The sequence below is a fragment of the Lissotriton helveticus genome, chromosome 6 (assembly GCF_964261635.1).
Source record: "Lissotriton helveticus chromosome 6, aLisHel1.1, whole genome shotgun sequence".
Classification (NCBI taxonomy): domain Eukaryota; kingdom Metazoa; phylum Chordata; class Amphibia; order Caudata; family Salamandridae; genus Lissotriton; species Lissotriton helveticus.
In genome coordinates, this window is record NC_136067.1 from 1925191375 (window position 1) to 1925217677 (window position 26303).

The window sequence follows — 26303 nt, forward strand, 5'->3', positions numbered from 1 at the left end:
ACAGTTATTGCAATATCAGAGTATATCATTCATGACTCGCAAGATCTGCCTGTCTTCGGCAGAAGCGGTCGCTCCCCCCTGGCCCCTGGCATCTCCTGGTATCGTAGCGCTGCTCTCGCCGCTGCTGCCATAACGATCCTGTGCCTGTGCCTCCTGGTATCGTAGCGCTGCTCTCCCCGCTGCTGCCTTAACGATTCTATGCCTGTGCCTTTAATCTGTACCTGAATTTAATCTGTGCTTACCTGCGCCTCGCTGTAATTATTGTCTCTGCCTGTGTGTATTCCTGGCGCTCCACCGCTCGCATTGCCTGCATTGCTCCCTGAGGCTGCCTGACTGTGCCCACGGCAGTATTTGCCATTATTCACCCCCAATATCGTCGTGTTTGCATTGTTTGTGTTGCTGCCATTTTGTTGTGCCTCCAGCCCGTCCCTCCCCCCACGCTACCGTCTCCCTGCTGCCCCTCCCACGCTCCGCCCACCTCCTCTCTCCATTTATGACAGATACCTCTACGCGCAGCGTTCACGCGCAGCGGTCGCGCCCCAGGCGCGCCAAAGGTAAGCCCGTCTACGCCCTTCCGCGCCTGGACCGCGCCCAGCGCCAGACCCCCTGGTCCCCGCAAACCGCACTCCTCCCGCATAACGTACGACGCCACTACCCTCAGCGCCCTTAACCCCGGACGCACACCACAATGCTACGAAGCTACCCCAGGACGTACCCATGGTCCTTTTACCTGCCACTCCTGCAAATTTACCAGCGTCAAGATCCATACCACATCCACTAACTCCAAACACAGCTCCGACTCTAACCACCTGAAGTGCATCCTACTGAACACCCGCTCAGTCCACAGACACGCAACTGACCTCTGGGACCTACTCGACACTGCTTCACTGGACGTCGCCTTCCTTACAGAAACCTGGATGAACGCATCATCAACACCCGACATCGCCATAGCCCTCCCGGACACTTACAAGATCACCCGAAAAGACCACACCAATCAAACAGGAGGAGGCATCGCCATCGTCCATAAGAACACCATCAAAATCACGACCAGCTTCGACGATAACCTTGCAACCGCCGAACACCTCCACTTCCAGATCCACACTTAGAGGCACCCTCATCCACCGGCCCCCAGGAACCCGTAAACAATTCAGCGAAGACATCATTGACTTCATCAGCCCACATGCCCTCGCCTCCGAGAACTACATTCTACTAGGAGACCTCAACTTCCACCTGGAAAAGAAAAACGACAGCAACACCACTACCCTCCTTGACAACCTAGCCAATCTCGGACTCAAACAACTTGTTGACACCCCCACCCATGTAGCCGGACATACACTCGACCCAATCTTCACTTCCAGCAAATACATTTACTTCGATCGTACCACTGATCTCCACTGGACAGACCACAGCTGTGTTCACTTCAACTACAAAACCACCTCGACCCATAACCCCCCACAACCTATTCCTCGAAGAAACTGGAACAAAATCGCCACCGACCAACTCCTCACATCGCTCAACCAAAACCCACCCGCCCTCCCATCGGACCCAAACCAAGCCGCCACCAAACTCAAACAATGGATCACTCACAGCGCTGATGAATTAGCACCCCTGAAAAACCATCACACCAAACAGGACAGCAAAAAGGCCCCCTGGTTCAACGATGACCTTAAGAAATCCAAGAAGCTATGCCGTACTCTCGAGAAAACATGGAGAACAAACCCAACCACCGACAACATGACCACCTTCAAGGCAGCCACCCGCAAACACCACCAACTGATTCGATCCACCAAGAAATCAGCATTCAAGAATCGACTCGACAATAACGCCCATAACAGCAAGAAACTATTCAACATAGTCAAAGAATTCACCAACCCCACCGCAGCCTCAAACGACATCACTCCCTCCCAAGACCTCTGCGATTCGTTATCCTCCTTCTACAACAAAATTGCCGACATACATAACAGCTTCGAGAACATTGCCAACGAACAATCCTCTCCACCCCCCTCCGAACCTAATCCGCCTTCTAACAACCTCAGCGCCTGGAACCCAATCACCACTGAAGACACCATCCGCCTAATGAACTCCATCCACTCTGGCTCGCCAACCGACCCCTGTCCCCACCACATCTTCAACAAAGCAGACTCCATCATCGCACCCCATCTCCGGAATGTCATCAACTGCTCCTTCAACTCTGCCACCTTCCCAGAAAGCTGGAAACACGCCGAAGGCAGCGCCCTCCTGAAGAAACCCACAGCTGACTCCTCTGAACTTAAAAACTACCGCCCCATATCCCTCCTCCCAAAGTCATTGAGAAAGCCGTCAATAGCCAGCTCGCCGCCTTCCTTGAATCCAACAACTCCCTCGATCCCTCACAGTCCGGCTTTCGAGCCAAACACAGCACCGAAACCGCCCTCATCGCAGCTACAGACGACATCCGAACACTACTGGACAACGGAGAAACAGTGGCCCTCATTCTACTCGACCTCTCCGCCGCCTTCGACAGTCTGTCATAGCACCCTCATACAATGCCTCAGCAACATCGGCATACAAGGAAAAGCCTTGGACTGGATCATCTCGTTCCTAACTGGAAGAACTCAAAGAGTCCAACTTCCCCCTTTCAAATCAGAGGCCATCGAAGTCATCTGCGGTGTACCACAAGGATCATCACTCAGTCCCACCCTCTTCAACGTTTACATGAGCCCACTCGCATCCATCGCGCGTCAACACAACCTTAACATCATCTCCTACGCTGACGACACCCAGCTGATCCTCTCCCTCACCAAAGACCCTATCACCGCCAAAACCAATCTTCACGAAGGCTTGAAAGAAGTAGCCGAATGGATGAATAACAGTCGCCTAAAACTTAACTCTGACAAAACGGAGGTGCTCATCCTAGGATCTTCCCCCTCTGCCTGGGATGACTCATGGTGGCCTTCGGCTCTGGGCACAGCACCCATACCCACAGACCACGCACGCAACCTTGGCTTCATCCTAGACTCCTCACTCTCAATGACCAGACAAGTCAACGCCGTCTCATACTCCTGCTTCAACGTACTTCGTATGCTCAAAAAAATCTTCTGTTGGATCCCCTCCGAGACAAGAAAAACTGTCACCCACGCACTGGTCACGAGTCGACTGGACTACGGAAACACCCTCTACGCCGGAATCACAGCCAAATTACAGAAAAAACTCCAACGCATCCAAAACGCATCAGCGAGACTCATTTTGGACATCCATCGCCAAGATCACATTACCGGCCACCTGAAAGATCTTCACTGGCTCCCCGTCAACAAGAGAATAACGTTGCGTCTCCTCACCCACGCACACAAGGCCCTCTACAAAGTAGGACCCGAATGCCTCAACACCCGACTATCCTTCTACACTCCCTCCCGCCAACTAAGATCCGCCAATCAAGCCCTCGCCGCAGTTCCGCGTATCCAAAGATCCACCATGGGAGGTAGATCCTTCTCCTACTTGGCGGCCAAGACCTGGAACTCACTCCCCACTCACCTCCGCCTTACACAGAACCACATCTCCTTCAGAAAAGAACTTAAAACCTGGCTATTCGATAAATAATGAACCCCCTCCCCAAGCGCCTTGAGACCCTCTGGGTGAGTAGTGCGCTATATAAATTCTTGAACTTGAACTTGACCTGATTCCTGGTGGAGCGGGAGCAGTACCTTGTTTTGCAGGTCATTCTAGATCCAGGCTCCTTCAAAGTTATTATTTCCCAGCGAAATGCAGCTCTAAAAAACAACAGGCCGACGAATATTACACTGAAGCAGGCATCATGGGATGGAGAATTGGAGACACCACTTATGGATGGGGAATGGAACAGAGCTCTTGCACAGGTGCGAGAAGTAGCCAGCAATGCCCAATTTAAGCTGATGCAATTTTACTTCCTCTGTAGAGCATATTCAACACCACCTCGCCTGCCTAAGGCTTGTCTGGCAAATTCGGCGGGTTGCACTATAAGTTGTACGGACCCGGCATATTTTGGACATCTTGAGTTGGTCTGTACACAGCTACAAACATTTTGGGATGAATTACTGCAGGAGGTGCGCAGAGTGACAAAAGTGAAAGTAGAACTTACATCCCAACACTGCCTGTTGGGACTGTTGCCTCTTCCCAAGTAGGGGGGAAAAATGGGGTACAAATTTGCTCAACTGGGTTTAGTACTGGCACAACGCATAACCATACACTGGGTAAACCTGACCTTGCCGACTGTCTAAATGGCGGACTGATGTCCTGAAACAGGCGGCAGCAGAGGAGTGCCGGCTCTGGAGAGTTTGCACTGATAATACCACAGAGAGAGACCTTTAGTATTGGGGTGATATGTTAGATACTTTGGGCGGGCACGACACATCCCTGGGAGATGGGTCAGATTCTGCTACACCGGTGGTTGATGACACAGCCCTTGCTGCAATAGCGGTCACTGGAGCTGGGTTGACTAAGCCGATGACCTTCCTGCACCCACATTTTCCTGCTCTCTCAACTGCTGGTGGGTGCACTTAAGAACAGCAAATAGGTCAGTCGCTCCCATTATTCCCACACGTAGTGCCAGAAAGTATATGGATATTTGATGTTGGTGCTGGCCCTTTTTCTTCGTTTTCCTCGTTTCTGACTTCACCTGGGAAGCTTCTGTCCTCTTGCATACCACACTAACATTGTGAAAATACTTCATAATGCAACCCTGCAATACAAAAAGTAAATGGAATACAACAGTACATGTGACTTTCAACGTCCTTCATCTAATTTCTCTGTGAAATGTAGAGGTATGTTTATTGGCTTTACAAGAAGACGTTAACTTTTAAGCTCATAGCCCCTTTGCACTAAAAAAAAAAAAAACAAGCATTGCTTGACATCTGGGCAATCCTGCGGCTTCCCAAGTTGGTCTATGGCTATATCTACTTTGCCTGCCCAACATGTTCAGATTTGTGAGCCCCAACACACTTAATGTTTTCACCATTCTTGGGTCAAAGTTTGTGAGGAGCAAGAGATTTCTTTCAGAAACTTTGTCCACTATTTTGATGTCGAACATGTGGCAGGTCTGGCATTTTTTTCTGACTGGCTTTCATCCACCTCTGATGGGGCTCAAAGATGAAAAGAAAAAGTGCGCCGAAACAAACGTGCTTGTTGTTTTAATCATGAACTGCTTTCTATGTCATCACTTAATCGGGCAGGGAAAAAGGTGCAAATCATATGTAAAGTCTTATAAAATGTCTTTACATACAGCCAGTATTAGAATATATATATTTCAACAGGATTTCTAATGCGAGCAGATTAAAGAAAGAAAGTTTTCGCATCAAGAAATTAGACAATTTCAAGGCTTCTTCAAATGCGTCATTCAGTGGACTGTTGCAATCATCATTCCTCTTATTTAGAAACTAAAGTTTCCGAGATAGTAATAAGATTTCAATCTCATCCTTTTAAACTCTGCTCTGCCGTACAGAGACGTTCCTTAGACATCAGTAGCTTCTGTAAAGCAAGTGGTGATGGAACCACTCTTCTAACCTTATTGTCAATCTCACATTCCTGCTTCATTAACTTATTCCTTCTTGTGCTGTCATGTGTTTGTCACCACGTTTCCATGTGGCTTAAAGAACTCCAAATTTGGGTTGGTTTTTATGTTGTCCTTTCTTTTTCTCATGCTGAGGGTGCTACAAGGCAGCCAATGCAAAAAAAATGCATTAATTCATTACTCTGGCGATGTCCCTGCTTCTTCCTAAATAAGCTACTACTGCCCCAAAAATGCTGCTTCCTCTTGTACAGCCTTTTGATGCAGCCCCTGTAACTGGTGCGGGACTCTTTGTCGTGTAGGTCCACTGCCCGATCACTTTTAAACATGTCTGGATCAGCAGATTAGAGCCAATGCAAAGCAGCACCCTCTCAGTTCAGGGCCCAGAGTTCCTCATGTCAGCATCATCCTACCAACAGTTACTATAATACTATACCTCTACTGCTATGGGGGCCTAACTACAACCAATACCTTATGCTTCATGACTCTGGAAATCAAGTCATAAGAATTCTGAAAAGAATTTGTCAATTCTAGATCTATTGAGTGAGAACTATACCGTGCTGGATATGAATCCAGGCAAAGTTGTTTAAATTGAAAGGGTTTGAGGATACTTTAAGTAGGCCGCACAATTATCTTTAATTGTGAATATTGGAGTAAGAACCTAAAATGGATCAATTCACTTCTAGATGATTTTTCAGTTAACCTGTGACTGTCTTGAAGCCCATAGTTCTCGCTTGTCTATTCGCTGTTATTTATTATTATATGATGAATGTCACTTCACTTGTTATAGAAATGCCCAATTTATGTTCCTTTTCCCTTCGCTACTTGTCTTGAATGTAAAACATACCCTTGTTTGTCTATTTTGTATGAGAATTTGGAATGTTTAAAAACAATACTTTGAAAAACGTGTTCCATTGCAAGCAGAATTCTACGAAGACTGTTCTTGCCTTTTTCTGCAATTCTGTTTTTGGCGCATATTCCCTGACTTTTTCTCTAATACTATTGCCTGGCTAAACGGCAAACATCTCCTTAAAACTGAAAAAGTTAAAGACAAATGTCATAGTATAAAATTATTATTTGGGTTGGTTAAACAGTAAATGTGGCAAGCAGCAAGAGAGGTACCCACCAAAACCCAGAGCAACTCGTAAGTGTTGGTTTCAAGTCCCAGCTAACATCAAGAAGAAGGATACGCCTGCAGATGACAGACTCCATAGCATACAGTAGCATGGATAAAGTGTGACCGATTTCTGAATGACGCAGACAAGGTCTTCGCTGGAGCTTAAAACTTGGAAATAACATGATTTTAAAATAGTCACCCACATCCGGGTGAGAACAACTGTTGTTACGTTATGTAAAGACACTTATAAAGCAAATGCGCACTGTAGTTTCATGGCGCTGGAGTAACCTCAATTCTAGATACAGCAGTTACAAGCTTATTTTGGAAATAAAAATGTCTTGAACTGTTTCTTGAAGATAGTAAGAGAGGATTGTTATTACAGGGTTATAAGTATTTGTGTTATACAGTGGAAAGTAACAGTACGTAAAATAAAGTCAACAACATTGCTGTGTTGAAAATAGCCATTAAATTCCACAGCAAAAAATAACTTCATAAGCTATCCGCCTATCATCAATAGAAATGTAAATAAAGAATGGGGAGAAATCTGGGGTGCGCTCGCAGGTAAATACTGATAACAACTCTGATAAAAAGCCAATAAATACAAACAGGAAGCCTGTGATTACAAAACACTATACATAACATGCATTAAATGACCCACTAATGAAAAGAAATTCTTTTTCAGGTCTCGGCTGGCGATAGCAGCGCACATGCGCTGCTATCGGCATTCGCAAGCTTCTTGAAATCAATACGGTTGAGGAAGGGGACTTCAAACCCCGCCTCCTCTTCCCATTGGCTCGCGTCATAGCTTAGGTTAAACGCTGGCATTCTATTGCTAAGGAGGCTTTTTAGTCACTCCTTGTTGCCGCCCTGTCCACTTTTGACCCCACCCACTGGGACTGGATCTTTTACTGGCGACAGTACACAGACTCCTTAATCGGCTGTGCTTGTTTTTTATTGCTTTTAAAAAGTGGGCTCTCGCCGTCCGTGTTTACAACCATCCGCTTCCTTATCCTTTAACCATCTCTGTTTTATTCTGTATCACAAGGAGCTTTGAAGCCGGAGGCGCTAGAGGCCTCTCACAACGTGACTCAATTTTCCCCTCCTCTGAAATTTAAGGGATTGAGACAGGGCTCCGGGGGGCCTGTGTTACACCACTGGTATGCCTTGAGTATCTATATTCAAAATGTATTTTTGCCAGAAGTAAACGCTTCAGGACCACGTTACTAAATCTAACTCAGCCTCTCACACTTATCCCGAAAAAGACGTCACTCGACCGTGCCACTGCTTCGAAAGGAATCACTATCAATGGAAGGCCTCTGCTTCAAAGAACAGCTTCCTCGAGCCGTCTCCGCAGCCTTTACAGAGGTCTGCTGCGCATCAGGAGTACCAGAAGTGCGCTGCTTAGTTTAGAACTCCTGTTGTCAGTTCACCATTAGGACCATAACAAAATGTGAGAAAGATTCTATTTTTAGCCACATTGGCCCCCGCACAAGGCCGCAGACTCCCAGGAAAGTCTTTCTTCCATCTCAGCTGCGAAACGGAGGACAACAGCAACGGAAAATATTCACTGTAAACACCGCGTACGCGAAAACTCCGTGTACGGCATACTCATCTCAGAAAGGACACATATTAAATTACAACAAAAAGTGAGTAAAAACAGCTACCAAGGCAGGGGTTGCGTCCAACCCACTAACAGAAGACAATTCGGGACTCGCGCTCCTGGCCGCGTGCCCGAGGCGTGCAACTTGCCAAGCGCAGACCAGACACAATTGCCACATAGGCAGAGCAGAAGCACGTGCAATCACTGGCGTTTTTCAGGCGTTTGGCTAGAAGAGACAGGAGCGCAGGGCAAGGGTCTATGGGTCAAGGGAATGCTCTCAAAAATATGAGGAGCCTCACAATTATCCCCTGAGGGGTACTTACATTTCTTTCACTTTTGGCATGAAACAATTCAGTTAGTACAACTAAGAAATCTATGGAAAGTAGTTTTTCCAGATTCACACTCGGCGCACTCCAACTTCTAGAACTTACGCCTAATGCATGCCTTCGTTACACAGTGCTGACAAGTCACAGAAGTACACAATGTATGGTTTCCGCTCTTTCCCAACAGTGAACATTTACCAGGAGGGGACAGACCTCCCCCACATGCCCCCTAAAATATGGAGACACTCTGAGCATGTTCCCAACCTATCAGCTTGCTTAATCCAAAGTCAAATGCAAACAGAGTTAAAAAAACTAATTGGCGATGTTAATGAACACACACAGTGTTATAACTTTGCGGTTTACAGTCACCACCTCACTTTAGGTCACTACGGACACTGTCCCCAATCCTTAATTTTTCATCTACAAATCACCGATTTCAGGTGTACTACTTTAATTAGATCAATTTTTTTTGTTTGAATATCTTTTATTGCATTTCGTTCTTTGTTTACAGTGCATAGCTTATAAGTAGATGAAAAAATCAACGTAACATCCTGCAGCTGTACATGGGTATACTTTTGCAAAACAGTTTGCCACAGTAGGTTGCACACCTTCAATATTGCACCAAACGAATATACATACGAGGGCATTTCAATTCAGGAATTGTAAACCTAATGATTGTCAGATCAATATAGAAAAGGAGGATGGAAGGAGGAACAACAATCCACAACAAAGCCCTAAGTTAGGTGGCAACAAAAGGCTCTTAATTCAGAATAAATTACAGAGAGTATATAGCATCTTGATCATAATAACTATTCGCCATAATTGCCAGCGACTCAACACAAGGAGCAGTGTCCCATCTATGTGTCTCTACTGGCAAGTATTGTTTAACAGTCACAGGATGGATCATCCAGCACATTGTGAATGACAGATGCAGGCGAGAACAAGGTAATGTGTGAACGATCCAATATTCATAACATTATAACAACAGTTAAAACTAAAACAATAATGAGACACAAAATAGGAAAAGCAAGAAGAAAGAAAATAAATAAATAAATTATTGATGCGCAACCGCGAGTGATAGACAATAGTTGTAGAGTGTGCCATAAGCAAGAGCAAGGGAGTGTGTTGTCACTGCGCTCAGGGACTGTCGTGGAGGGCAGTGTCAGCGTCGTGTATAGTATCTGTGTCAGACACATAATAGAGTGGGAGCTAGGCTGCCAATGTCTGGACCAGTCAAGTGTCAATGCAATGTACCAAAGGGATCTGTATGTACGGGTGAGGCACAAACAAACCGCACAAGCATGTGATCCCCGGTGCTAACTACTTTAATTAGATCAATGGCAGCAAAACAAAACTATAACACACAGAATGCTTCAGACAATCACAAAAAAGTCCAAGACTGGAAGCAGTGTCCAGAATGCCATGGCGGGAGGTAAGCATACTACTGTGGGCACAAGCAGCATTCTGAACGGCTCTTGCGAAACACCCATTTCCCATCGAGGATCGATTATATCATGGTCAGCGAAGTAATGGCGGCCAGTCTGAAAGATTTTACAGTGAAGAGCAGGTCGGTAAGCGATCACAGACCACTAATAGCAGTGTTCAAGCTAGAAGTTCCAGCGGCCCTTAAGTTCCAAGTCATCAGAGAGCCCAGAGGGGACGAAAATGACACCCTCCTAAAGAGAATCAGATGGACAGACGAGACGGGAGCAAAACTTCAAAACTGGATGGACCTAAAACAGGAGGAGATCCCAGCAATTCCGTCTTCACCGATAAAAATTTGGGAGACCATAGTTGAGGAGATACAAAAAAGCTTGGGCCATACCCAGCCACAATGCTCCAGGCCCAAAAAGAAAATAACAAATGGAATCAATCGTCCAACCAAGGACATATGCAAGACCAAACGTAAGGAACTAGTAATAAAGAAAAGAGGGGGCAGACAAACAGATGGGACATCGATTGCATCATTGAGGGCAGCCCTCAGAAAGAAATGGTGGGAACACAAAAATGCTCACATGGAGAGGGAATGGATTAAAAGTTTTCTCCCTGCTCAAACAGAAGAATTCGGCAGGATTATGGAGACACATACACCGGCTAAGCAGCAGATGTGCTCAAAGAGAAAACGAGGGGGAAGAGCAAGATTGGCTGGTCTACGTAAAGCAGCTATATTAAATTGCCCATGTAAACACATGCAGTACTGAAGATCCTAACTGTGGGACGGACTGCCTCCACTTACCAAGGGCAATGATCGAAGAAAGAACTTCTAGCCCCCGAAATCCTTCTGAGGGTCTGCGAGACCAGGCAGAGATGCCCCGTACCCTGTCAGCCCAGATAAAACATCAAATGGTTATTAAGATATTTAAGAATATGAATAACGATGGGGCCCCTGGAGCAAAGGGGATACCCGCCCAGGTTTTCAAAAAGGCCCCGACTTTTGGGCATCTGTCCTCACTCCTCTTTACAACCATTCCTTAACAACAGCAATAACCCCTGACTCATGGAGGGGCTCCATATTAGTCCCAATTTTTAAAAAGGGAGATTGTTTGAAGCCATCAAATTATAGGCTCATCGCTCTTCTTGACATAGAAGCCAAGGCCTACGCTCGCCTCATACTGAAGGACCTGGAGACATGGGCCGAAGGAAAAAGCATCATACCCTGCTATCAGACTGGCTTCAGACCACAAGCATCGACAATGGATAATATCCTGGCGTTAGCACACCTAGCGACTGAAGCAATAAAAAAGAAAAACCCTCCCCTCTTTTGTTGCTTTATTGATTACAGCACAGCATTCAATAAAGTGGTACGAAATAGGCTACTGCGGAAACTAGAAAATTGGGTCGTTCCACCAAACCTACTGAAGGCAATCAGATCACTTTACGATGGCACTTGGGTGTGGGTTAAAACCAGCGCTGGTACAGTGTCCCCTAAAATAATAACAAACAACGGGCTGAAACAAGGATGAATGCTGGCGCCCATCCTTTTTAACCTGTATACGGCGGATTTGGGGGATGCCTTGAAAGGCCCCAGCCTAGTAGCACCGAGATTAGGCAGCATGAGGCTGCCGGTACGACAATATGCCGACGACACAGCTGTAATGGACCACACGAGGGTGGGCCTACAGAGAGCCCTAAATGCGCTGAATCAATATAACAAAGATAACAACCTTCTAGTAAACCAAGGGAAAACTAAGGTAGTCATTTTTGGGAGCTATCATCTGAAAAAGAAAGCACAGTGGCGAATGGGAGATCTGCAGATCAGTACAGTGGCAGAGTATAACTACCTAGGGGTTTGGTTTACGGAACGGGCCAAGGCAAATGTCCATCTGAAACAGCAGTCGTCCAAGGCCAATAAGGTGATATTGCTTTTAAAGCAACTGAGCTTACATCTGATAAGCCCCGGACCAATATTAACTGCCTTAAAAGCAAAACTGCTGCCAGCCATTAGCTATGGCCACCAGGCTTTTCCGGGGTATCAGGATGCCCTTCTCACCGCAATCCAAGCCAAAGGATATAAATCAGTCTTTTCTATCCCAAGGTCGGCAAGGAAGTCAAGACTAAGATTGGAGCTAGGTCTGGTAAGGCCAGACTTGATGTGCCAAGGGGAGATTATAAAATCATATTTAAGGATTATAAGGGCCCCAACAAACTCCCTTAGATACCAAATGAGAGCCATCTTTGAAGGGCCAAGATCAGCATGGCACACCAGTCTTGGCAAAGAACTCAAGATTTTAAAGATCGAAGAAAAGAGCATACCACTGCCAGAAATCCCACTAAATGCATGGAAAAAAGCCATAACAGACATGTTCTGAAAATCTCATTCGAACTGGACCTTAAATCCCTTCGCTATAGCCCCAACCTAGACCCACTGAACAGTTCCTACATGGTAGGCAAGGCACAACCCTACCTAAATGAGGCCCTGACACCACAAACCAGAACTAAAATTCTCTCTCTGAGACTATGTACTCTAGGACTCATTGAATTTAACCCCACATGGGCTCACAATGGGGAAAATACAAGCTGCAGACTGTGCCCCTACACAAGAGAATCCTGGCTCCACCTTTTATGCGGCTGCCCCTCTCTTACGAACGAACGCCGGAGACTTCCCCGCCCAGTCTGCATCATCAAGGGAATCAAGACATGCCGCGTAGCATCAGCCTTGTGCTTTTCTAGAATAACCACGATGACCTTGGCGAGTCTTGGGAAATTCATTCATCTGATTAGAATGGCTTTAAAGGCAGCAAACGATCACAAAAAATCCAGAGCCACCAGTGTGGTACAATAAGGGGATCAAGGCAGCCTCCCCTCAAATGAGCCATGATTCTATCCACTCGCCCTACAGAAATCTCACCACATCAATGGCTTGAACCGGAAGGGACAAGGAGAACTATCCACAGACTGCCGTAGGAGAAAACCACCAAGTCCTATGAAGCTGTCTAAGAAACTTGGTGCAAGGACTTATGACAAAGACCCGGGGCTGATGGTCCGAGTGGGTGCAGCGGAGAGGGGATGCATTACTTGAACAAAAAACTTTTTTTACCAGCAGTCTTTATAGTTTTAATGTGATCATTGTTTTACTCACCAGTTTTATTCTTTCTTACTGTAATGATTTTAATTAATTGAACAGTTAATAAAGTCATCACAAGTTTCCCATCACTCTACTAAAACGACTACTGCAGAAAATTCTATCATTTTGGGTGATTCTATACAGCAACATATTGAATGCTCTATTGAACATTCTACAAATCCAGGCTGTGAAAGAAGAGTGAGCAGTTATACTCATTAAGTCTAATGCTTCCTTTATTAAGCTACACTCTCGAACCCTTAAGTTGTGCGAATCAGCTCAAACAGTATTCTATGTTGAGGAGGTGTGAGAAGACCAAACAGTATCTTAAGGGAAAGCCCTTTAGAATCCTGAGCAAATTTTAGTATTAAATTGGAGGTCTCGGCTGGCGATAGCAGAGCGCATGCGCTGCTCTCGGCATTCAAGATCTTCTTGAAATTATTACGGTTGAGTAAGGGGACTTGAAGCCCCGCCCCCTCTTCCCATTGGCTTGCTTCATAGCTTAGGCTAAACGCTGGAATTCTATTGTTAAGGAGGCTTTTTAGTCACTCCTTGTTGTCGCCCTGTCCACTTTTGACCCCGCCCACCGGGACTGGATTTTTTACTGGCGGCAGTACACAGACTCCTTAATCGGCCACACTTGTTTTTTATTGCGTTTAAAAAGTGCGCTCTTGCCGTCTGTCCGTGTTTACAACCATCCGCTTCCTTTCTTATCCTTTAACCATCTCCGTTTTGTTCTGTATCATAAGGAGCGCTAGAGGCCTCTCACAAGGTGGGGCTTTTATTTAGTATTTCTCTCCTCCTATTTAAGTCCTGTCTGCTTGAAACAGGAGCGTTTGTTTCACAAATGCAGTGTTTTCTTTCGTCATGTGCCATTGTTTGATTCTTTATGTTGTTTTTCTCCCTCTCTGTTTCATTTCCTGTCTCATAATCATCATGCATTTCTCTTCGCTCTTGGCGTGCGTTTCGTAAATGTAATTTGTATTTTTGGTTTGTTTCACCCGTTTGGTTTATTTATTGTGTTTATTCATTTCTTTCACTTCTGATATTTGCTTACAGCGCATTCTTTCTCACATCTCAGTATCTCATTCACATTCTCTTCCCCTCTCCCTCTTTTCATTTCATCGCCCATTGGCTCTCATTTACTGTCTTTTTTTGTCTGTATCCTGCTTTCGTTTCAAGTCATACCCATTTCCCATCTATTTTCCCAAATTGAACTCAGTTTCTCTCCCGTTGTCCATTCGCCGAACTTTCTCAACTTTCCTTAATGTTCTTTTACCCTTTCCAAGTTCTTCCATTTCAGCCCAGCCATTCTCTCTTTTGTCTATTTTCCCCTGCCTCCGTTACCTTTTCGTCTTCTTTATGATAGCGATCCATTTGTTTGCCCCCTCTTTTCTCCTGTGCATTCTTATACTTCTCTCGTGTTAAGACAGTCGTTTTGAAACCTTTTCGGTTCCTCTGTCTTTACTTTAATGTCTGTCTTCCTTTCTCCATTTTCTTTGCTCCCCTCTTTGTCTTCATTTTTTTTTGCTCGTCTTTTCAATTTCTTTTTATCATTCTTTCTATCTCACCAGTCCATTTTCTTCTATGTTCTCACTTTTCTTAATACTTTTTTTTAATTCACTGCCTTTTCCCCCATGCCTCCTTCTTCATAGTTGGGAGGCTTGAACACCTGGCATCTGCAGTTGCGCACCAATGATAAGTCGTTCTCTGCAACTGTTGCCCTCTCCCGCACCTCACTGCCTGTTTGTTGGTGCTGACGGGCTCTGCGGGGCTCAGCTACGGCAGGAGTGAACTCTCCTTAGTCTGCTGCAGCAGGAATGGAATCAGCCATGGCAGCAGTCATCCGCAGCAGGAATGAGCTGTAGCAGTCAGGAGTCAGCTGTAGCAGTCAGGAGTCATCCACAGCGGCATTAGGCACATCAAGAGTGACCTGTCCCGGGAGTAGAAAACAAGCATTAAAAATGCAATAGGTCTCGCCTTTCATTAAGTTAAAGCCATTTGCTTTGCAATACAATACCATTAGCAAAGCAAATGGCTTTAACTTAATCAAAGGCGAGACCTATTGCATTTTCAATGCTTGTTCAAATAGTAGTGGATTTAAAGACACAAGCCTGTGCCAAAACCTGCCTCCCTGAATAAGAAACACCATTCTCCTAAATACAAGACTTTCAGAAAACTGGTAAAATCTGTTTAATAGTTGTCATAAGAGCGCAATAAAGTGTGGGGACATTTTCTGGTGACAGAAAGGTTTACACCTGTAAAATAGTTTCTCATAATACCATGATGAAGGAAGTCAAAGTGCATTAGCCCCTGTTCGAAGATATAAGATTTACAGACAGATAAAAAGATTTTGAATGCACATGGTCTACAAAAGGCCTAGTGCATTGTACCCGAGATGGATGGGTCATGTTTATTGAGAAAGGATCTCTACCTTACCTCAAATTACCGACGAGTCTCATAACCTCGACAAAAACTGGCTACAGATGTTCCAGGATCTATCTGCATCCTGGATTCTCATGCCAGAGTTCTGTTTACTCAACAGCAGAGATTGCTCTGGTAGCTTTCCTGAATAGTGCAAACACTGGTATAATGTGCAGCTCTGGCTGGAGAACCTACATAGAACACTAGGGGTTATTTTAAACTTTTAAACTGGAAGCACAGCTTTAAAATAAATTGGACTACTCTCTCATGTGGTTTAAATTTATTTTGAAGGACAATGAATTACTGTAAAGGAGATGTTCCATAATGCCAATGCTCGCCATTTAGGTATGGCTCCTATGTAACCTCCTTGTTTGTTTCATGTACAAGTTTTCACATTTTTCCAGGTGACAACTGTTTCTGGGGTTAGTTGAAGATGCAGTCAGTTAGCCTTGTTCAACTTCACAGACAGGGGCATCTAAAACTAGGTCTGTTCAAACAGCCCTAAAACAAATGTAAACTATAATTGCAATATGGAAATGGTAGACCACAATGTCTCTCCTTGAGTTCAAGAGTCTGAGTTGTCCCTAATCAAATACTTAAAGTAAATAACATTATGCCACTTCAAAAGGTACAAGGTAAAAATCATAGCTGAACACAATCACTGCTTCTTCCCTTGAGCTTATTTAACTTAAGCTTGAGGCAAAATCACTCCAAAGAGCAGGTAGCTTGTTTTTATACGCATATTAACAAGGCACCAAATGGCCAAGGAGATCAACAGAATCGTTATCCGACATCAGTTCCTCCAAGCTTCACAAACAAAAATTAATTATTGCATTGATAATTAGAAGAAAAAAAATATTTGAGCTAACATTGAATCATCGAACATCCCCTAAATGACTAATCCGTAGACTGATATCAGTCCTGATACTCCTGTAGTTTCCTTTGACTATTTTGTTATTTCTCAAGAGACCCTTCTCAACACCCTAAATAACATTTGTTGATGTGGGACTTATAAACAGATCTGCCCTGCTAGATGTATTAAAGATGTGTGTTTCAATTTGTATAATAATAATAATAATAATCCACATTTGTATAGCGCACAATCACCCGTTAAGGTCTCTAGGCGCTGGGGGCCGTCGGGAAGATTAAGCAAGCTATTGCCCAGAGTCGCATGGTGCTGGGCTAACCTGCCGCCGGAGCCCGGGATCGAACCCTGATCCCCAGATTCCAGCGTCAGTCGCCCTGGCCGCGGCGCCACACCTCTCCCACTTCTTCCCATTTTTAACAGTTCGCTTAGCACCAGAATCATGTCTACCAAAAGAAGGTTTGCATTAAATACAGACAGCTTGAACAATTACAGGTCTCTCTCTTTGCTGTCTTATTTGCATAAAATATTGGAGAAACTGGTAATCAGTCAGCTCCAGAGTTCTGTCGGACACAATGGACTTCATGGATAATCATCAAGCTGACTTCTGCCTGGCAGATGTACGGACCTGGCAGTGGGGCACGGCTCTTTATCTTACTTGATCTTTCCACTGCATTATACACCACACTTTTCACAATAAGAATACCTGGAATTGCTCACAGAAGGATAATGTTCTCTTGGTTGATTGCTAACAATCTGTGGTTCTCCCTACATTCTCCTTCAAACCCAAAGTACTCAGTTGTGGTACATCACAAGGCATTTCCTTGCTATTTGATATCTAAATGCACTCTTTGGCAGAGTTACTTTATCTAGCTAGGGGCATGTTTCTATGTGTATGCGGATAATATAATGGCAATCTTCAATGGCCAACTACATTTTGCTGGAGTGATGGTGGATGGCCACTAAGTTTATGAAGCTCAATCTATCAAAGAAAGAACTTATTTTAACTCCAACCATTCCTTAATTTCTCCCTTGATTCACTTGATTTGCCCTTTTCTATGAGCCTTGCTCCAATGCCTGGGTCCTCTGTAAGTAACTGAAGTGTTGATTTACATGCTAAGCTGTACTCAACTTACACATCATTGATAACTGGATTGGCACTTATTTTTCCTTCTAAAAACTAGGAGATCCACTTTTCCTCATTGACAGCCATCAGCATGTCCCAGTCATTAAAGGCTTGGTCCAGTATGAACTATGGCAAATCCATCTATCCATCAGTTCCTGAAACTTTTCTGCATAAACTACAGCTGGTGCAAATTCAGCACGACTGATCAGAAGGAGTGCCAAGGTAGAAACATATGACCCCCCTCTTCAAAGCTATAGTAATAGTCGAAAGGGGAATCTACCAAAATGGTCCCTGATTTTACCACCAAAAAATGTTCACAGTATATAACCGGTAGATCCCTTTGTTTGATTAAACATACTCTTTTCCTTGTTCCCATGGCTTGAACAGTAAACCTGTGGGGATAGACCTTTTTCCATTACTGTGGCCATTTACTACTTGCACTCCAAGGTTAAATCTCGGATTAAATTCACAAAACAATAATACGTTTCTTTTTCCACTAATTCACAATTATCGCAGATGCAGACAAGAATTTTTTTTATCCCTCTGCACCAATAAGCTTACCATGGATGTGCCCTACAATAAATCATACACACATTCCTCTGCAACAGTGGCCAAGCACATTGGTTTTGTCTGGTTTTATGCCTTATTATTAGAATTACTGAATGGTGCCGCAATATGCTGTAACTTGAAAGTGATGTGTCGATTCAAAAGAATTATAGGAGATGGGTGAGGGGAACAGGACATAGCCCTATGAAAAGAGTTAGATTCTGAGAGAAAGCTTGATGGATCCACACTGTTTGTTTGGGGTACAAATGTACTGCAAACAAATAATTATTTTACTGTGCTTTTATTTTTTTCAAACTAGATGGGGAAGGAGTAGGGACTTTTAACCGAATATTGTCTCCTGCTAAACTATTACAGATGAGATTTTGGCAAATCTCTGCAGACCACAGTATGAGTTTTTAACACAGTTCTCTTACAAATAGCTCATCGCTGTAGTAGGATGGGGGAAGGTTAATTTGGACGAGTTGCTTGATGTTGGTATGTAGTGTGAGACGAGCAAATCTATGAAAGCTGAAGTTTGCTAATGAGGTGAACAAAAGCTTTATATTTATTTAAAAAATGCTGCCTGTCCCCAATACATTGTGAGAGCTTTGTTCAAATATATGGAACTGTGACGTTGCACAATTGTGCTGCTCTTCACAAAACAACATTATTTTGTTCCTAGAAGTACTTCACAGAATGCAGCAGGATGTCAGCCACAGAGCATGATGGAAAGCCACTATGGCCAACAAAGTGAAAAGATCACACTACATCCCAGTGAAAGAAAGGGATAAATTCAAGCTTGTTACTTTGATCCCCAATAGGGTTCTACAGCCAGAAGTCCTAGCACAGGAAAGCAGTTGTGGAAAATATAGCCTACCACAACTTGTCCGTATTGCGATCAGAAGGTTTCAGTAACCACAACCAAAGTCAGGCTAGACTCACGTTTAGCTGAACAATACCGTAATGTTGTTAGGTAGACCCTAACACACCCTATTGGTGTTATGCGTCATACCTTTTGCTGGAGAAATTTTCTATAAGGAGGTTGTATTCTATATCCTTACTTCTCACCCCCCTCGTTCCCCACCCGAGAACATTAGATTGATATCCATCGCTACTGGTTGTGTATTGGATACATCTATTATATAGCCTGGTATAAAAATCCTTCTTAATAAGAAAAACATACGTAACTGTCCTGCATTCAAATTTTCAGACACTGCTTAATATTTTCTACTACAAATCCATGCTGAATCCGTCATTCCACATGTTCAACTAATAAAACTACAAGTAGCCCAAAGGATCAATCTTCATTAATCCATGAAAGCGTACTGCTGCATGTGTAGAATTTATTAAAAAACACTGTCTAATTTAGGGCAGCTTTCCTACAGTGCGTGGTTGCTAGAACCAGAAGTCTCAAATCACTTCGTGAACATGAATGTATTTTGAGGTAAATGGGTTGGTAAGTGTTAATTTCTCAAAGAGAACTTTGGCTTCCAGGGATATCTCAATTACAATAGGTTACAGAAAGATGGAGCATTATTCATTACAAAAACGTTCCTATTGACTATTGTGTGAGATAGGTGTTTCTTTGTTTTTATTACATTTTTCTTTGGTGTTTGCCTGGAACCATCTACATTACCATGGTGCTTCACACCGAACATTGGGACTATAATGTTTTAAGAAGGCCACTCTTCCAAAAAGAAAAGAAACGCTTTGTATTTGCAAAACACAAAAGAGAGCTCTCAGAGGCCGTCAATGAAAGCTCTGGTTTAGTAGACACCGTCGCAGAAATCAAACCCCTAAACCCGGTCTAGTCTGCACGCGGAGGCTCATACCTCACACAGACTTGTCAATCCTTTGAAAACCACCGCCAGAGATTTATAACATCACATTATCTCGGGCTTCAATAATGCAAGAGCCGCGAGGAAGGCTTTCGCCTGCAAAGTATGATTTCTTTTTTAATGCAAAAGAAAATGGGTGTTTTGCCGCGCAGAATATTCAGCTCGAGTGTCTTGTCGCGTGCTCCCTGCAAAGGATGCCGCATTTTACATTCACTAATGCCGATTTTCAGGGAGATGTATATCAACAAAAAGACCTTCAACACAACAACGGCTGCTACACCAAAACGAAAAAGACCTCCGTGCACACATGTGAAGGCAGAGAGCAACAAACAAAGCAACACAATACGTACCAGGATTTCAAATAAAGATCTGGCCAAAACGGTATGGCATAGAGAAAGTTCTCTCACGCCCAGATATTCAATGGTGCGCCCTGTGGCCAGGGGGCTTCTGCCTGTGAAGCAGCCGGTGCAATGCCCGGGGCCCAGAGGCCTGAGGGGGCCATTGAACACGGTTAATGCTGTGTTTTCTACCGAATTAACAGGTTGGGGCATTTTCATTACTTATGCTAGGACCCATGGCACCCTAGCTACGCTACTACTGCTTTTGGCGAAAGCTGTGCACACTATGCAAGTACAGTCAGTACATTAACAGAAAAAATTCACCTCTCCAACCATTAAAAGGCAAACTAAAGACATCCAAGCTCATCGCCTCTTGCTGCTCAAGCAGCGGCTGACGCAGCCGACAGTCTGCCTCCGTCACTGAGCCTCATGGAAATTGGCAAGGAACGGCGCTCATAAATCTATCTTTCAAGTAACAGATTGAATTGGATTTTAATATTGAGCTAGTTAAAAATAGACGAGACGAACTTTTTGCTGTTGCCGAAAAAGTCCTCAACCTTAGATGTCATCTCCCCAGTGTCACCCCGGCTCTCATCCTGGGAGACGGACATGATCATTTTTTCTGCAGGGCAGTGTGGAATACATTCTTCATCTATCAGTATCTGTGCACGCTCCAGAACTGTGTGTTACACACAGAGCGCTCTTAAATATTCTGATGGGTAAAAAAGGTGAGAGGCTTTTAGTGAGAATTGTTTCCATTTTCTGTAATCACAACTTCAAAAACATACCCCAAAGCATTACACATAACCTTTCATCTGTGGTCATAACAGATGGTTCAACTTCACTGTGGAAAATAACAATATGGGACTGCAAATGTAAGCAGCTTACAGTGGGAGTGTTATGTTGTCAGAAAATATAGTTGCAAAAAGTAATGCTGATCATCTAAATAAAATAAATAGGGGAATACTGCGGTGCATCTGAGGCTAGTAAATATAGTTGTCCAAAGTAAACATAAAACCTAAGGCAAAGAGCTGCTAAAAGGGCTAGCATGTGTCCAGAACCACATGACAAGGATAAAGAATTAACAGGTATATATATATATATATATATATATATATATATATATATATATATATATATATATATATATATATATATATATATATATATGTTACACCATAACAAAAGAGAGAAACTAAGAGGATAAAGAGCGCAGTGGTCAAAAGGCATGGAAATTAGAACATGCATTCCACAGAAAGGATAGCTACTAACAGAACATACCTGAACATGAGACATTCAAGCAAACTGCGAATCATACGTGTAGGTCAAGCATCAGTATGGTGAGGTCCCCAGATTCCTATCAAGGGTATACATTGCAGACAGCATAGTGAGTAACATCAGCAATGCGGATATCGAAAACAACTCCAAGAGTAACGCTGAAGTTTGCATGTGTGACAAAAAGTACTGAAACATGGGGCTTAGGGCTAGATGTAGGTAAATTGGATTTACCGATTCATAAATACCGAATTTTACCGATTCGGTATTTATGAATCGGTAAATCCAATGTAGGTAAAAATTCGGTAAAAAATACTGAATCGGTACTGAATCGGTATTTACCGATTCGGTAATTGCCATTCATTCCTATGGGCCAGGAATTAATGTCAATTAACGAATCTGTAAAATTACCGAATTGTCAAGGGGGGCAGGGTGTCACTTTGACACCCATGTTGCACCCCTGATTCTGGCTTGTGTGCCATGTGACACACATACGTGCCCTTATGGCACGTATGTGTGACACATGGCACAGGTGTACATGCACAGACGTGCATGTATACAGGAATTCGTTATTTACCATGAAATAGTATTTCATGGTAAATAAAGAATTCTTAAGGGCCTGTGGCACTGTATTCAGTGCCACCTACATCTAGATTTACCGATTCGGTAAATTTACCGATTCGGTATTTTACCGAATCAGTTAATTTACCGAATCGGTAAATTTAAGGCCCCCTACATTTCAAAAGCCAAATACCGGTCGGTTACCGACCGGTATTTGGTGTCCTACATCGGGCCCTAAATTTGGAAACCGCAAATAGGAATAGAACACTAGAGTGCAATAGTGTGAATATAGAGGATACCACAGGAGTAGAACAAACACAGAAAAGTGCTAGTCTGAGCACAATACCAAAACTAGCAAACAATGTAAATCTGGAAAAAACAGCAGAGTGGGCACAGAAGACAATACGAAGAGAGGCATGTGAGTTTCTTGATATGTGACTCCTTCAGGACACAGAATGGTGTCAAATGACAATAGCTGGGATGAAATTTCACATGCATTCCAAAACCAGGGTTAGCTTAAAGAAACTGGTTAGTGTATAAAGCAGGCTCCTATTGACAGTGTTCTTATTTAGAAATTACTGCTCAGGTTGTTGAAAGAGGATTCTGCAGTTCAAGTAAGTTTTATGCATATTTTCCAGCTCTATTCGCAGAAGGTAGTAAAAAAAAGTTATTGGCAGACAGCTGCCCCAGATGTAGCGTGGAGGGAGTGGGCTTCTTCCACTTAGCCTGGGACTGTCCTCCGGTCAGGAGTTTCTGGGTGGGGGTGGTGGATCGTATAGTCACCACTACAGGCCTTCAGATAGCAATGAACCCCCTGCATTGCTTGCTGGCGTTAGTCCCCAGGCCCAAGAAAAGGAAGCTCTCCTATAAACTTTTACAATTGATGTTGGTGCTTGCCAGGCGCAGGGTGGCGGTCACTTGGATGGAACAGAGGGATCCAGAGGTGCCCATTTGGCTTAGGGATGTTAGAGAGTGGTCCCTGGCCGAGGAAACCTGCATGCAACTCACTCAGAGATACGAGAAACTACAGGAAGACTTACTCATCTGGCGCGTCATGTGTGCCTCGGGACTGGTGGAGAAGGTGCGGTCCTCCCAGAGCGAGTCTGGCAGTGCGAGTGGCGAGGTGTGTGCACCAGTTGGGTCGGGGTCTGATGGTGAGGGAGGGGATGACCCCTAGAGTTATATACCACCTATAGTTGTGGCGTGCTTGGCTGCTTCCTCATGATGTTTTTTATTTGTCTGCTATTCGATCAACTCCTTATGTGTCTGAACCTTTCTGCCAACGTTCCTAAGTGCCAATAATGAGGTTGTCAAATTGTATGCATACATTGTAGTGATGCCAATTGGATGTTTGTTTAAAGGTTACGTAAACTGAAAAATAAAGTTTTAAAAAAAAGTTATTGGCAAAGTAAAGCAAGGTTTACTTCTTCACCACGATTACTAAGTGCTGATAAATAGCAAGGCAAATTCAAAATTATATACTCACTGCTTCAATTATATTCATGGATCAGATTAGTGGGATCTTACAGACTAAAAAACCTGTAGATGGGCCTATATTGGTAAGGTTGAATATGTATTTATATTACCACTTTAAAGTTTTAAGGACAATAATAAAAAGAGCTGCTTAGGCCCAAACCCCCTTTCAGGCATTCTTCATTGCTGCGATTAGTACTAAGGGCTTGATTACGATGCAGTAAGGAATGGCTCCGACCCTCGTTCGGAGCCAATTACCACATCGTAATCTCCTGTTTGTAATAATTTCCAACCGACCCATTTTGATGGAGTCGGTCGGAAATTATTACAAACAGGAGTTCCGAATGACTGATGACGGGCTCAGAGCCCGTCCGCCATTCGGAAGGCCTGCAGTAATCCCTTGGCCGGCTCTTTCCGGCAGAGGGATTTCGTTGGCAGTTTCCCACAGCCTTTCTGTGCCGGTCCTTCGACACAGAAAGGCATTGGGAAACTGTCTTTGGGGTGCCCCCAGCAGCGCCCTCATGGCTGCAAGGTCGCCAAATGTCTGTTTGCACTCAGTTTGGATTGCATGCTCCCATAGCAAAGTATTGGATTGCAACCGAACAGGGTTCGGTTGCATCCTAATAGCTCGGCTGGAACCGTCAACAGGAGGTTGTTCGGTTCCATTTCCAGAGCGATGTCGGATGGACTCCAGTCCGTCCAACATCGCAATTGGGCCCCAAGTGTTTTTAGTTTGTAGCCATTATAGAAACTCAAAGAAGTTATCGACTATAGATACTGATATACAGATACGAAACAGGATAAACTTTTTAATAGAAAAAGATATAGGTGTTGCAAGAACGAACGTGCTAATACACGGGTGGAACTTCATCAGACAGAAGGGAAGGTGCCGATGTTCACTACTCTGGCTGCTCACTAATAATAATAATAAGTCCCAGCACTAGTGGGCTGACACAATAAACAGTGGATAAGCAAGATTAAGGGGAGCTTAACCGAAACAAGTGGTTCCCAATCTGAGTGCCGCTGTACTCCAATGCACCATTAAAACGATCCAGGGGCTCTGCACACAGTTTGGGAACCACAGCATGATTCCCACCACAAATCCCGCAAAAAAATCAATAAGATTAGATATGCCAATGCTCACTCAAGAATTTCCACTTTCTGCTTCAGATGTTTCAAGCCAAAGCTTAGAATAAAGTAATAATTTAAAGTAAATGTAAGCTAAAGATAAAAGTTATCTATATAGTTCAGAAATCACTGATGGGTTTCACACTCACAGTTTGACACGTGTCTGTGTGCTACTGAAATGTTTTGATTGTAATCTATCTAGAGGCGAATACCAAACCAATGTAATGTTGTGGTGAAAAGAGAAAATGCCAAAGGCATTCACTACAACATCAAGCAGAAAAGAAACACTCCTAGTACCCTCCTTGAGACAGCAGAGGTCTAGCAGTTCATTACAAAGTGTTGACTGGATTTTTGATGTGCAGTACATGTGCATTAGAACATATAGGTTATGTTTAAATATATGTAATAAATATGTCTCACATCACCATTATAAAAGCCTTTGACCGCTGACCAATAAAGCGTCTTGTGTACAGTATAAACACTGGAAATACGGCAAACCTTGTGCACCTGTACTTCCTGATACATGAAGCTACTTAGCTTATTCTGAAGTATGACTATTTTCTTATGTTAAATCTGAAACAGATTGCAACTTCAAAACGTTTTTTAAAAGTATGCTATGCAAAATATGAAAAAGCAGGCAATCAATCTGCATCACATGCAATCTGTTGCAAAAAGGGGCTTTGTGAAATTAACTTTGTATAAGATTATTTGAGCAGCATCAAGTGAACCGGTTACTGGTGTTTATTTACTAGGTCCAATCGCACTTCAACAGTTTCAGCATCTATAGTTACATAATGATTACACCACGATACACAACACTTCACAGATTCGAGTTTTAAATTGTTTTAACCCGTGTATAACTGCATGTTTGTAACCTCAATGCATTTTTGCACACACAGAGATCGGAGACTTGCAGCATCGTAATAACTTCATTTCCGTCGCCTTTTTTTCTCAGATGGTTCCTTGTCGTGTGGGAGTAGTTTTGTGTGCGTTGCAGGACTCCTGTTGTTTTGCCGTTATTTTTTATACCTTTATATAGTGCAAACTCGACCCAAAGGCATTGGAGAGTTTTACATGAACACCAGTTACGTTAAACAAGGACACATTCATTTGTGGGCACGGGGAGATGAAGTAATTTGCCCAGAATCTCAGAATGTTGAGCAACGCCTAACTCTAACCTCGTTCCCCAGATCCATAGTCAGCAGCTCTGGCCGTTACGCTACATACTCTCTCCTCCTTTCCTCATCTAGTTTTATTACAACACTTCTCTCCTCAGTTTCACATCAGCCCCAGAATGACTTAGCCTCTAACAAGCCTGTCCACTAACCCATGGTTTTGCTGTGCACTTATAAAGCGCTTAAATATCTTGTCAGGGATAGTAAGCATTACAGCATTTACAGTACTGCTACTACAAAGTAAACAATGACTTTGAGAAGGGAAGCATCAGTTACATCGCGGTGTTTACACCGCAATACCTTTACAACGCAGGTATTACAACGAAAGACATTACAATGACTTGCAGTAGATAGTGCTCTAACCTAAGGAATAGTATGATTTACTATTCCAACACCTTGCCTACTGTACGTAGACTGGAGTTGAAATAGTAAATC

At 43.7% G+C, this 26303-nt stretch overlaps 1 protein-coding gene across 9 annotated transcripts in view; it reads right to left on the minus strand.

Annotated features, from left to right (window-relative positions):
* Positions 1–26303, minus strand: part of HMBOX1 (homeobox containing 1) — a 480822-nt gene that overhangs the window by 451762 nt on the left and 2757 nt on the right. The gene's annotated exons all lie outside the window — the stretch shown is intronic.